General features: G+C 37.2%; 1 protein-coding gene across 5 annotated transcripts in view; it reads right to left on the bottom strand.

Annotated features, from left to right (window-relative positions):
- PCGF5 (polycomb group ring finger 5) overlaps positions 1 to 15,234 on the bottom strand; it is a 125,065-nt gene that overhangs the window by 56,251 nt on the left and 53,580 nt on the right. For all 5 annotated transcript variants that reach the window (XM_072869278.1, XM_072869283.1, XM_072869279.1 and 2 more), the window contains one exon: positions 5,134 to 5,251. The gene's annotated coding sequence lies outside the window, so the exon portion shown is untranslated. The remainder of the gene's footprint in view (positions 1 to 5,133; positions 5,252 to 15,234) is intronic.

The raw sequence follows: 15,234 nt of genomic DNA, 5'->3' as shown, positions 1-15,234 counted from the left end.
AAAAGACTGTCTTCCTTCCTGACAAATATTTCGTTATTCAGATGCTATCTATAGCTTTTTATAGTTTAAGTCTCAAACGCTTCCTAGGTCATCCTGCTAAATAACTGTAGTGGACCTGGCTAGGATAGAGTTAACTTTCTTCATAGCAGCTCATATGGTGCTGTGTTTTAGATTTGTGACCAAAACAATGCTGATAATGCACTAATGTTCTATCTATTGCTGAACAGTGTTCGCACAGCATCAAGGACTTCTCTCTTTCTCACTACCCACTGCGATGAAGATTGGGGGGTGCGCAATAGGTTGGGAGAGGACACAACCAGGCAGATGACCTGAACTAACCAAAGACATGTTCCATGCCATATAACATCATGCTCAGCCATAAAAAGGGAAAAGAGGGGGGTTTAGGGAGGTTAGCTGTCTTTTGCTTGGGAACTGGCTGGGCATCAGTCTGCCTGTGGGACGTGGAGAATGATTGCCTTTGCCTCACTTGTTTTGTTTTCTTTCCTTTCTCTCACCTTCCACTTATCCTTCACTTATTAAACACTTGGGTTTTTTATCTTGACCCCCAAGTTTTATTGCTTTTACTCTTCCTTTACTTTTCCCCCGTCCCACGGGAGTCAGGGGGTGAGTGAGCGAGCAGCTTGTGGTGCTTAGCTGCTTGTGGTGCTTAGCTGCCTACCGGGGCTAACCCACAAAAATAACATAATCAACAAAATTAGTAATGTCCAACCTTTCTGTTGTGTTGTCCGGTGATGTGTGAGTATGTATTGAGGGTTTATGCACAGTTGTGACATGACTAAGCCTGTATTTGTGTTACAACCAGATGTGTGCTGTCCCATTTCTCCATGGCCAGATAGAGATGTGCATTGTATGACATGATTGACACCTCTGAGCGATGGAAAGAATGTGGGAGTGGGCTGGGTGCCAGATGAACTACTTACCCAGGCAGTACCAGCTCAGTCTGTAGTTTGCCTATAGGTCAATCAGCTATATGAGAATAATTTTGTGTAACACTATACATTGATTATGTGTTGTCAACATAAACACTTTCAACATACTTGCCCCAAAATAAACACAGAAAGTCTACCAAAACATGGCCATCTACTGCACATGCTTCTCTTCTTGGGGAGAGGATGTGTTAAAAGCATGTGACAGATGTTAGGCTTGTTGTTTAATACACTGCTGGAAGATGTTTCATTTATATGGCAATAAACACAGTGTAAGAAGCCATACAGAATAATGACATGACGTCATAACAGATAAATATTTATATCAAGATATTGACTTATTTTTAGAATGGGAATATACTAGATACAAATGATAGTATTTTTGGGTGCCATCTCACTGATACTTGTTACTGTTACTGCACTCACAGTAAAGTATTATTTGTATTAGTGAATATTCTTAATGTCCCCTCACTGAGCACGAAAATGCTGTATTACATCAAAAATAAAAAACCTCTTAGCAGTAGATTTTCATACAGAAATTTTATGGGTAAAATAGAAATCAAAATGTACAGGCTATAAGTTAGAAGTCATTGCAAGCAATTTTCCCTATTGACTTTAGGGGGATTTGAACCTGTGGCTTTTAACTCTTAAAATAAATACTGCATCACTGTCACACATACGAAAAATGCTATGAACACTGAAGTGCACTGCAGAACTAGTGTAATCTACTTGTTACAGCAAACTGAGTATCTCTTACAGGGGCTTAAAGATTAGTGTGCATCTGAGGCAAAGCTCCTTCTTGCACACCACTGGAATATAGTACAAAGATGACTTAAAGAATGTGGTTATTAACATGGCTGTTTATCAGTTATAACAAAATACTTATTTTCTAGCAATGGTATGAAAAAATTTGCCAAAATGAAGAGAAGAAGCCTGAAAGATAGGAATCCTGATGACTTAGGATTCCTAAGCATCTGTTAGTTCTACTTACAGAACATACACCCTTGTGTTACCTTAGGGAAGCTAGGGCATACACTTCCATGCAATATTTATTTTCTCTAACCTTATTATTTGAAAAATAAATATGAGACTTTCACTCAAGTCTGGCTTTCTTCTTTCAGAAAGAACTCTTCTGGAAACGCTGATCTTGGACCATTCTGCACCATAGCTAGTTTGCTTTTATCAGTTGTTAAAACAACACATCTTTTCTACGTTTATTTTTAAAGAGCATAAAAATATAAATGGAGAAGGGTTTAATACAGAACAAATAGGGAACAGTATTTTTACAGAAAACCAAATGGCCAAGCAGATATCTAATCTACTTTGAGACCAACATGTTATGCAAATACAGTACATAGCTCTCCCTTGTATCCAAGGGCTATCTTTTGCAGAGGTACAGGGCTAGCTGTTGCTTTACTTTCCATATACTTTTTGAATACTACCCACCACAAAGGAAGATAAAAGGTCATTTAAAATTTAAATAGCCAGGTATTTTACAAGGGACCCTGTTATGCCTTTATAAAGTGCTGACAAACCACACTAGATATGCTGTTCTTGAAAACACGTCATCTCTCTAATAGCATCCTACCGCCTTCTCGATATACATGTGCCTCTATTCTGCTTTTACTGAATTAGCAACCTGAATTCTGGAGAATTTCAGGTAATCGCATGCAGAACATTCTCTGCCAGGGCTGTGTATAATTAAACATCCAAATGTTACAGTAAAGACCAACTGCACAACTTTTACTGTAATACATATTAAGTCAGAAAAGATCACTGTGATCATGTAGTCTGAGCTGCATTAAAAAAAAATACAAACCATAGGACTTGTATTAATTTCCACCTGAAGTTCAACAGATTACTTTGACCAAATCATCCTTCTTAATTTTCAAGATTACCAGCACCGAAGAATCTACCACGATCATTATTAGTTCCAATTAGTAAAAAAATAATAATAATAATAAATCCTTAATTGTAGTCTGAATTAGTCTGTTTTTTATTACCTCATTTGCTAAACTACAGTCATTTGATTTTCTTTTAATCTGCAAGACTGAACAATCTGGTTTTGAAGATCAGTTACTTTATCTCAAACGTTTCCATTTAGTTTACCAAAGATAATATTAAGGGATGGTTTGATTACTGGCTGGAAGTGCCACTTTAGCTTTACTTTTACTAAGCCGTGCCTCTGGTCTTTCATGATATAGCATGGGTCCCAAGTCCTGTATCATTCTTTTAGGTCTTCTATGTACCCTTTCCAATTTTTCTGCATCCTCCTTGAAGTGCAATTGCCAGAACCAAGTTCAGTATTTGAGTAGTGATCACAGCATTAACAACCACAGAAGCAATGTAATTCAACAACTGCTTGATATTCCCCCTGCCCATTCATCCAAGACTACCTTCATTCTTTTGTCTTCCCTTGACACTGGCAGCTGATTATACCATGACCCTTCAAAACTCTTTTAGAAGTCTGTGCTTTGTGAGGGAAGAATAAGGCACTCTGTAAATAGAACCTACAAATAGTTTCTACATAGTGATTTCTCTTTTGGTATTTATCCCATTCTCCTATTTTATTATCTCAGATCTTTGAGAGATCTGGAATATGCCCATGGAAGTGTATGAGACTTCTATGTGAACTCATCTAAATGCTTAATTACATTTATATGGAATATATTGATTTTAGAATTACCCCCATGGGTTTTTTTCTGCTGTTTCCCTCATGAACACCTAAACATCGCATACTTATTTCTGCAGTTTCAAGCAAGGAAAGAGTTGGTAGGATATGAATGCCTAGCCCCCCTGTGTGCATTATTGGCTTCCATCTCCTTTGTGATGCTTTTTTGATTCACAATTAAGCTGTACTCTAGTCTAACATTTGAATTAAATGTGTATTGTAGGGAAATCACAATTATATTACCTTAAGAGTATTGCCAGATTATATCTCCATTTCATTTTTGCTGATGCACTGGTCCTTATTCAAGGTTTTGTGTCATCTAGTTAAACTACTTCTGTAATGAGTTTCTCCTCTCTCTGCTCCCTGTCCTTTCTTCTGGTCCCCCTAAACACAGAACTAACAAACTTCTAGCTGCAGCATTTTATACCAGCTGAAGTCGGTACTTAGCAACAGTGAGATCATAACTTGAATGTCAGTTCAGTGGGCACTAAATGGGTGTTTTTATATAACAGCACCTAGGATATGGGCCTAGAAAACATACATGGCGACCTTCCAGCCTTCTGTCTTGCACTTACAAAGAGAAAGCTTTTGAAATTGTACCAGTAAGTCCATCTACATAAGACTAAAAATAATCAAGCCATTTCTCTAGGATTAGGTGACGGGTTCCAGCCAGTCAACTTGTAATGCAAGTATACCTGGTTTTAGCCTGACGAGCTTTTACATAGCCAAATTCTGGAAAGAATTACTCCTCAAAAAAATGCAAATTTAATGTTACAGAAGTGAAAAAAGAGCAATTAAGGTTTTCTAAATTTAAATAAACTTTCTAGGGTTTTAAACACAATCTGATTTCAAGGGAAAGACCTTTTTTTTCTTGCTTTGTGCAAATTCACAGGTCTAAATTCAGAATTTTGACAGTAACTATAAAGGATTCAAATTGTGGCCCCTTAAATTAGCAGGAATGTTTGCCAGTGCCTTCAGTGGAAATATGGAGTCAGAAATAGATCAAGGTATTCTCTACATGAATACTGATAGAGTGTTATTTAAATGCGTGGAAGATTTCAACATCTTCAGTATTAAGAAAATGAATTGCCTTTTTACTTCATATTGCGAGATGGAAGAATGCATCTCAAGAGTATTTACATATGGTTTTCCTTCTGGTATCTTGAGGACAAAAGTCATATTCAAAACATTTTTAACAATGGCAAAAAAATCTAGTACTAGAAAGTTGTCCTGACTTTGTGGCTAGTTTTCATACAAAAGTTTTTTTACATATAAGACACTTCAACATTTGGATAAAGCATGAAAAACATCTTAGTGGATACCATGTAAAACAGAGTAGGAACTATGCTAGTCTGAACCCATTTAAACATAGTTTTTCTGGTAAGAAGTAATCTTTGCCTGGCCAGCACAGATGCAGTGGAACTATTTTACATGCTATACTCTATACTAAGTGAGGTTTGTCTTCCAGAGCAGACAGTGACCTGAATTCCAAGGAAAATATTTAGAATATCATACCAGAACTTGTACTCTAGATTCTTCTCCACAATCCTTCTGTGATTTCTTTTCAGTGTACGCAAGTTTCTTCTTATTCTGGAATTTATCTTCTACCTGGAGTTTTGATCAGTTCCTTGTGCTTGCAAGATAAGCAGGTACATGCAAAGAAAAAAAAAAAAGAGACAATGAAAAATAAAACCTGTAAAAATAAACCCTGAATACAAAACCTTGCTAACTCAGAAACAAAACTGTTGCAGAGAAAAGCACAAGCATAAGACATAAAAAACAAAAGACTGCAAACATACGTTTACATAGACAGCAACTCCAGCCACTCAAACTAAAAATATTTAGCACCTACTTGCTCACAGGAAAAGAACTTTGGAAAAGACTCTTAGTCGTTATGCCCAGTAGTCTCTTGTGCAGGTAATTGCAATGCAGCTCACTCCTACAGGGACCTCCTAACTATGAACGTACTTCAAACTGGTACCCTGCAAAGATCTGATCTACTGCCTTTCCTCTAGAGAAGGAATACAGCCTAAACATCTCCTCCTGTATCTGTGCATGGTCCAAAAAAAAGTACAAGCTGCTAAAGCAACTATTCTATGACAGAGCTTTCTTCTTATGTTAGTAGCACTCAAAAAAGTTCTGGAGCTCCTGCTCTATGCTCTGTTTCTGGGTATACTACACTAGTTAATTTTGGTTCATGGTGGAGCAAGAGCAGCAACTGCACAGTCAGCAGTTGGATTTCCCTGCCCTGTTTAGCTATATAGCTTATATAGAATCACTGTTTTCCTGTATTTGGTATAGGTCCAGGGACTGATGCATGCAGAGCTGGTGACTTCCAAGTGAGCGTTGCTCATAATAACATGATAAAATGAGCAATGCTGGAGTATCAGGTTTTTTAGCCACTATTTAAACCTGTGCAGCCCACAAGAGGCATAGAAATGAGTGATTAAAAAGAAAAGTTACTATAGTTTAGCAGCTAAATTAACATACAGGACGCAATGTAACACTTCGTGTAACGCTCCTGTCAGATAACTGACTGAATAGTCACAATCATTAATGCCAACATTTTACCACTAACTTTTAGAGCAATATCACACTAAGTTGTCCGATCTACTCTGACCTACAAAGAGCTCCTGCAGCACAAGCTCCTGAGACATCTATCAATACAGGATGCTCAGCAATGTTTATGCTTTTCTTACTGGCAGGAAAGCACAGGAATCAACATTTACCTCTCAAACGCCACTTTCAAGGAATGTGTAGGTTAATTGCTGTGAACAACGTAAATCTCACCCACTCCAGTAAGCAGGATCAATAACATCCCACTCACTGAGGTATAAAAGAAGAGAAGGTTCTGCATTGTCCAGGTTTAAGTATTGTGGGCTTCTCTCTATTATTCTACAGTTACACTAGTTCTTTCCTAAACTCTGCCTCTCTTCCTGCAAACGCCATATTCAGAACTCATCCATAAGATCACTGTCACAGCTTCCTAAAAAACAGTTTGCTTGTTTTCATAAAGGATTTTTAATGAATCTTGTTTCTTTTAATGACAAGAAAAGTTGCAAGCCCAGTCTACTAGCAGTCAGATATGCCTGTGCTGTAAGCTGACTAGAAACCATACTCTGGTGTTACCATGGCACTGAGCCACAGCTAATATACTCTCTTGATATTACACTAACCATAGAGAGATATCTTCACGGTTTCTTCAAGCTCAGGCAGCAGGAGCTTACATCTGCTTAAAATCACATAGATGTGCCCCAATGCATATTTAGTTCAAGGAATAAAATAGCACCTTTGTACCTCCAAGCAGCACACACAAGTACGTTATGGAAAAATATACCTGTATGACTAGTGCCTCTCCCTGAACCCAATTTCTCTATTACATTCCTTTGTCTAAATACACAACCTTTAGACAAAACGGATCTCTTATACATCTCCATGAAACCAAACTCAACAGAACTGCATATCTAGATGGGGCCTCCCGAGATTAGTATAACTTCCGTAAAAATGACAGACTCCAAAAGAGTTGAAGAAAAAAATCTGTGCCTTTGCATATGTGAATGGTAACACTGGTTTTACTACTATGAATGTATATTTCCTACTAAACAATCTAGTATAAAAGGCAGTTATGCTTTTTTTTTATTTTACTGCCAGGTGTTTGATATCACACACACGCATGCCCACTCATTCCTCTAGTATTTCAATGTTCCCCAAATAGTAAAAAAGAATCTTCTCCACAACCTATTCAACCTATTAGCCATAATTTACTGATACAGAAGCAGGAGACATAGATGTCTAGGTCCAAACTGTCCCAAGTACTCTTTAGTTCCATACACCTAATGTAACTTTTAGGGTTCTATTTTTCAGGACACTCACGACTCTTAACAGTAAACAGCTCAGTTTGACATGATTTTAGCTGCACTGGTGATGTCAGAACACTGGCAAATTCAGCTACATGTGTCTCACAAATGTTAAAAAATGAAGGCCCATCTGTGAACCTCTGACCTATATTACCTACCCAGCATAAAACAGTCATTTAACATTCAAGATGGGCAGAAACTAGTCCTCCAAGGCAGCATTCAACTTCCCTAAGCTGAGACCATTCTTTCTCTCTGCACCTATTCTGCACTCTACTGCAGACAACTCCTACTAATAAATCCCCAAACACTTTACAACTGTGCAGTGAACAAGGGGGTGATGGGGAGAAAGCCTTTTAAGAACAGAATTGAAGAGCTCTACAATGGATAAATTATGGTCACACCAACAGCCTAAAATAAGAAATGTCCTAACATTTTAGCCCTTTAGCCTTAAAATAGCTATATTAGAACAGTCTAATTTTTATACTTAACCATGCCCAAAATACAGGAATTCTACTGCAGAGTCAGTATGACTCTGTGCAGTGTAAGTTGTCAGCAGCTTGCCTTCTGTACCTGCCAAACAGACCTCACGTGTATGAATAAACAGAATCAATGCCAAACCGGCAAGCACTGAAGGAAGAGACGTTCTTTGCCTGTTGTTCTCTCTGCTATTTGCTGATAGCAGAGGAAAGAAGAGGCTTAGGAAGTATGCTCTCTACTGGTTTTGGATCCCCTACCCTCCCCTGAGCAGGGGACCCTTCCAGATCACCCAACATCCATCTCCACATTTCCCTGTGCCTAGACCCTCCTAATGGTTTCCTAACTTCCTTTACCCTCCGATACTAGCAAACAGAAGCCACTTGCAATTCTCACTCCTCTGCAGAGCAGTCACCTCTTCTTTCTCCTTCATGACGTCTGTGCCTCTAACAGTTAAAGCAGAGCTATTCTCCTCCTTTTTAATATTTGTATCGGAGTCCACATTGGGATTCAAGAAGGAACAATGACAGGGAAAGTTCTACTCAACTACCTGGCTACAGATGCTGTCTTTGAAAAATACCACTGCCAAACTCTCACCAGCCTCTTCTAAGAACATATATAAACTTAGATTTTTTTTTCAAAGGCTTATCCTTAGATCAAACACTGTTCTATTTTCACAAGAACAGGAAAAAATAAATTCATAATACAAGGGCAATAATTAAGCCAAATTCGAAGTCCTGGCTTAATGAAAAGGTTACAAAAATTTGTTTAACTGGGCAAAATGACAACTTTTCCCTAATCTTGTTCTTGGAATTATTTAATAACTGACAATTTTATAAGCAATTCAAGGAAAGGTCTATGGTAACTTAACTATGGTAAGTACAAGCAGTACTTGTGGTTAGGCTTTCCTCTATCTACAGGCATATTCAATATTGGCATAAAGTCAAATGGATCAACTGAAGTTTAAGTTACAGCAGTTTTCATCAGCTAAGGCTAAAGTTCTAAATTATTTGTATTTCTATGGATTCGTGAGACCTTGGATTCATGAGACCCAAGACAATTCCTTTGAAAACATACAGTAAAAAATTACATGGTAAGCAGCTATCATCACTGGTAGGAAATTTCTTTTCAGTCAGCACATTACCTGTCAGTGTTATCACATATTACCCCCTCCAAAAAGATGGAAACTGTAAATCCAAAGACCCAATGTTTGGCAGATCTTTGCAAATATTCTTTATATATCAGAGGTGCTTGAGAAATCTAGGTATAGGACAGCTAGATAGGGGAAGAGGGGAGGGTTCTCCACCGCCAAGAAAGAAGTCAGATGCAGAGTCTGCACCTAGTAGTCCAGAACCAGAAAACATTGAACTTGCTCCCACAACTCATGTCTCTGTGACCCAAACCCCCTTCTAGTGCAGCAGCCTAGTAAGTATCCAAGAAAGGAAGACCAGAGATTACCTTAAATAAATATTAAAGAACTGCTTTCTTAATGTACACTGTTCTATTCATGCTGTTCTTCTGTCAATGTAATTACACATGTATTAGCAAGACCTCTAAGTGCCAGAATTAATTCCATGAGAACATTTTTCGTCAGAAAATTCCACCTCTCACTTCTCAGTCCTGATCACCAAGTCAAATCTGGAAATGAGGATTCATACATCTTCTAGATATCAAAAATTATAGACTTACTGGAGATACTGCCTCTACCGCATGATGACACTCGAGCTAAGCCTTCAGTGTTCTGGTGGCAATGACCCGTTTTCTTTCTGCCCATGATGGAGCACTACCTCACAATTTCTCCCTATACTAACATCCCCTTTGTTTTACAGGTGATAACCACACTTTTCCCTCAAACTAGCTATTTGATTGCCATCCTTACAACAAACTCAAAGCAACTATTCCCAACTTGTCCTAAATCTACAGTTAACTGAACAGCAAACCAAAAAAGGGAAGCATCACTCTGGAGCTTGTTGATCCATCTGTAAGTCTGTTTAACACACTAGCCCAGCAGAAAACTTGTTTTTAGTAGTTTCTTACTGGGTTAGTTAAACTTAATTTATTGGGGGTTCAATGACTGCCAGGGCTCAGACAGCATAAGAGATAGCAGCAGCACTTCCCATGTTCAATAGAGGTGCCTATGGATGTCTTCTGAAACCGCACCCTTAGTTCAAGGTTTGCTGCTATTGTTTGAGACCTGAAGAAGGGCTTGTATGCCCACTAGTTTTGTGTTTTTCCCTATTGTATTAGTTCACATAATAAGAGCTATAGTACCTTGAGAAGCCAGATTTATAGAAAAGTTACAAGTTTGTCACTGGTTTCATCCAGCATCACACTGAATTCACTGCAAAAGCTCCTCTGCAGTTAATGGAAATTTTGAATTGTAGACTAATCCCATGTAAATTTATGTTCTCACTTTTCAGCAATGAATACACAAAAGTTACACATCAATAGTAGATTTTAAACACTTGCCTGTGTGAGGCACCAACTGTCACTGAGTACATTATTTCAAATAAATCTATTTGCATTCTGTGATCACTGTCCGCACAAAACACTTGCAAATTTTGGTAAATATGTATTTGGGATGAAAGCATGAAAATTTACTTTATCTATGATATATCAAAAGAGTTTCAATGGAAAGCTGAAAAATATTGGTTTGATTAAGCAGCTCTTCAAAATCACTTTGTATGCAGGGAAATTCTACAGCCAGAATCAACCAAGAGTACTTAGTCAAAATATCATTTATATCATATAAAGGATCTTTTGTCTCTGCAGCTAGTACTGATGATTCGTCAAAAAAGTAAATAACAATTTTATAAAACCATGAAAGAAAGAAACATCTTTAACTTCATTCAATCCACACATTGGCTATTTAAGAGCTGATCTTCCATCTGAAAAAAGAACTGTGTTTTCATTATGAAATTAATCAAGAGCCTGGTTTCTTACATATTCCATTCTTCTTCTTGAAGGAGGAAATAAATATAATTGCACTTGCTTTAATTAGCGGTGATGCTTCTCTAAGAATGACTCAAGACTTTTATCTCAAGATCAACTACTTTTTTGTGGCGTACAGAATTTATCTGTCTGTCAGATCTGATCAGTAGTAACTAGCACTGAAATCTATCTTCAGAATATTTAATTTTTGGATTCTATTACTTTAATGTGTTTTGTTAGTACACAAAGATTTTAATAGATGTAACACAATGCAAAAAGTAATCTGAAAAATTCTAAGAAACTTAAGTAAACAGATAATCCCAGAACACTTTACATCCCAAAGAAAAGTAATAATTTCTGTTTTGGGGACTTTGAACACATACTGGAGTAATCTAATAAACAGACATTCCAAGCCAAATTAAATTAATAAGGCGATAATATTTTACCAGTATTGTTAAAAAGAAGCACCGGAACTAGGAAGCACAATGCAAAGTCTTCTGCTATTGAAAGGGGAACTTCAGTGCTTTTTCTTTCTTGTACGTACAGCTGCAGATTCAGGAAATTAGTATCTTGTTATAGGTCATGTCATCAGTTTTACGTTGTATTATTACGTCATCAACTGCTAAGGAGACTCAGTGTTAAGTCTTGGAGAGCTGCTTTTATGAATCAAGCCCTGCTATTGATCAAGGCCAGTAAGCGCTATCACTGTACTGATGAAGCTAAAACAGGAATTATGACCATACCAGTAATTTCAATCTGCAGGTACTTCCCTTCTGCATCACAAATTCACAGACTATGAAAAATGCAGCGATTAGGAGGATGCCAAGACTGGAAATTGAGACTGTTCCCTAACATGAACTTTTTCATGGGTTAGGATGCTCAGTGAAAGCTACAAAACAACTGGGGCAGAATACACGTTACATCCTATGTTCTTGTCTTATATTAGGATTTTTTTAAAAAACCCTCTCATTTACATAAATTATCCCCATTTTAAACCAACCAAAGCCAAAAATGAAATGTCTATACGCAGATGAAAACATAAGAATTGATCCAAGTGTGTTCTCATACATCCACATTATCTGTATGAATACATATTCAAATACTTTGATTTCCTATATGATGGTAGAAACTCTTTTAAATAATGTAAATGTTAAAGCATATTAAAATGTCCTATTTTATAGTTCTAAAGAGAAATCGCGGGTATTCTACTTCTGCAAATTAGTTTGTCAGCTGCAGCCACTGGGAAATACATATTACTGCCTCATAAAAAGTCATAAAATCATCTATATGATCATACAACTACTAGTTCACAGTTGTTGCAAACTAAGTTGGGTATTTTCTTGTTTTGTTCGGTAAAATGGAATTCATTAGTACTGACTGAAACTGCTACAGAACAATTATATCAGTCCTGAAAAAGTAATCCATGAACATTAATACTTTTAAAGACCACTGCAAAAAGAAATTAATATAAATGTACCTTGCAACACTACATTGAAAATCCATATATTTCCTATACTCTGATACAGTGCCAATGTGAAATCACCCTTGTAATTACAAGGTGAAGATAAATTGCCTCTCTGTCATCAAGTTATAACCACAGCATTTGGTTCCTCATGGAAGAAGTCAATTGTAGCAATTTCATCTGTCTATAATCAGTGTAAGCAGTCTCTAACTCCACACCTCTGTGAAGGGAACCAGGATAGCTCATGTACAAAAAGAACGATGCGATTCCAAGTCCACAAGAGAACAAACCTCTACTCAGGGTACCACAGGGTGTTTTGGCTACACAAGAAAATCACAAATAATTTATTTTTTTTAAGAAGGACCAGAAGATACTATGAAAATTACAACCAGTCTGTCCCTTACAGAAGTTGATCACATTTGAGAATTCCTGTGAGATTTTTCCTGCTGAACTATGTTAAAACAAAACTGAAGTCTCATTTTTCTTAGGTCTTAATTTTGCTCTTGGTGGTATTCACGGTCTCCCCCACTGGAGCTTCACATGAGTCACAAAAATGTGAATTTAGATTTGTTATTCTTTTTCATTCGTACTGTTATCTATTTGGAGTCATATTTTACTTACAGTGTTGGTCTTTGGACAAATGTTCTATTAAAACTGCAGAAGAATTGTTTTGGTTTTCCTTTGCACTGGGATAGAAACACAGTAAAGATTCAGGCAAAAACATCTAAAATGAAAGCTATTATTTATTACTTATTTCCATAGAGACCGGAAGCCAAATCAGCCAGGATACTGAAGTGCTGCAAATTTTACAAATACAGAATGAATGACAAAGTGTTCCCCAAGAGCTCATAACACAAAAACTAAGCTGTAACAGGTGAACTAAACAAGTGTGCAGGGGGGAGTTTGGAAGATGGAAATAATAAACTGGATGCAAGCAATTCTACAACAATTATAAACTACGGTCCTCCCTGCTGGTATCAGATCGCACTCACTGATCGAGCTGTCTGCTATCCATAAGCACAGAGCCATAGATTTTTCTGACGAGGCAGATAACTGCCAGAAAGTTGCCAGAAACAATGTATCTTTGTCAGAAAATAATTTTGTAACACTGCCATCAATAATACGCACAGAATGAATCATACTCATGAATCAGGAAAAAAACACAGCTTCACCACTTAGGTCCCAACACTATTTCTTGGTACATCTCCATTAGTGGTTTAGTGTGTAGGAAGGGTTCTTTTTGATAAGAATTTGCTTTGAGTAGAAGTGGTACGACTACAAAGTGGTTTTCCTCCTTGTGGAAGAACCAGTACTGAAGCTGTGCACAAGGGGTCACCAAAGGCACCCCATTTGCAGTGTGGATACCTGGTGCTTCAGCAGTCATTGCTCAATGCCCATGTGGTACACTCTTTAAAACAACTAGTGCAAACAACTGCCAGTGAAGATTCAACGTGAGAAAACAGTTCTTGAACCATAACAGGCTGCAACAACTTGAAGCCTGGTGCCTCCCTCTTTGCATTGGTCAGTAATATAACAGTATCTTAAGGAAGTGAAGATCCTCCCAAGGACTTTTACTCTCATCTTTAACCTCTTCTGAGAAAGTAAGTCCTCTCGTCTTTTCCTAGTTAGGTCTTTTATGAAAATAAGATTATTATGGCAAATTAGCAGGCTATTTTTTTTTTTTCATTTCAGCCAAACCTCAAAACACATACCAAACAATAACAAACAAAGGAAGAAAATTATTCCATAACAGGAAAGAAGTGACAATGCACAGTAGCAAATGAACAGTTTGGCCAGATGTTAGGAAAACTGCTGAGACATGCATGAATTCAACTATTAATAATGGGATAAATGGTTTCAGCTTTAGGTAACCAGTCAAAATTATTTGTTTCACATGCAAGAACTAATAGTGACAGCTGTTGAGACCATAGTGCTCAAGTAACACTATATATCTTTCATTCCAGAAGTGTCCTACACTTGGCAGTGGACAATTTTTATTTTACAAGCAATAATTAAGATAGAGACAGTAACACTGATATTTCCCACATGCACACATGCAGCTAGATATACACAGTCTTGTCATAGCATGGCGGAGCTTGCTGCCACTGCCACACCTGCTCTGCTCATTATGGCCTTCAGCCTCAAAGTCTGTCAAGCTGTTACTTTTCATGGAACTACATTTACTGGGAAAATGTAAAGAGAAAAATACAATAATCAGGGAAATAAGTTTCATTCTAGGGAATGTCTAAGGCACTATCTGCCAACATTCAAGAACAGATTAGCTACAACTCGACTATACAAAGCGATACAACTTGGTATAGTATCAACTTTTCCTAACTATTTTCTTAATATTTGAGAAATAGAGACTATTTCTATTACTAATAGAAATTAAACTTCTTCCCAGACAACTGCAACAAATGTTTTTAACTTCAGATTTGGGGAGCAAACAACCCTCAGGCCAATCTGCACTTGGTGCAAAGTTTTCAATAGTTGAAGAAAGGATTCTCTTTTTCAACAGCAGCAGTATGTCTTTCTACAGGAATAGTTCAAAACTTTGCTTGGGACTGCTGCATCTGTCTAGAAAGGGTCTTTAGAGCAAAAAGTGCAAAAAGAATATTTTTTTTTTTCTTTCCCATTGGGATGTTAACCATTAGTTTCCAGTTGAGATAGCTGGAAGGACATATGCAGGTGCTGTTGGCACCAGTCTTTCAGAGCACCGAATCTGCAAAGCAGGTGATAACTTGAACTATTTTTTGAGCAAAGTACTATTCATTTCAAATAAACATTATAACTTCATCTCTTTTTTTTTCTTTTTGATAAAAGGCAGTGTAAGATTTGATATATATTCATAAATTTATCATGCTAAGAACAAAGCCTATGTATCCCAACATA

Source organism: Ciconia boyciana, chromosome 8 (genome assembly GCF_034638445.1).
Source record: "Ciconia boyciana chromosome 8, ASM3463844v1, whole genome shotgun sequence".
Classification (NCBI taxonomy): Eukaryota; Metazoa; Chordata; class Aves; order Ciconiiformes; family Ciconiidae; genus Ciconia; species Ciconia boyciana.
The sequence above is the reverse complement of the archived record's forward strand: the minus strand, read 5'-3'. Positions and strand labels throughout refer to the sequence as shown.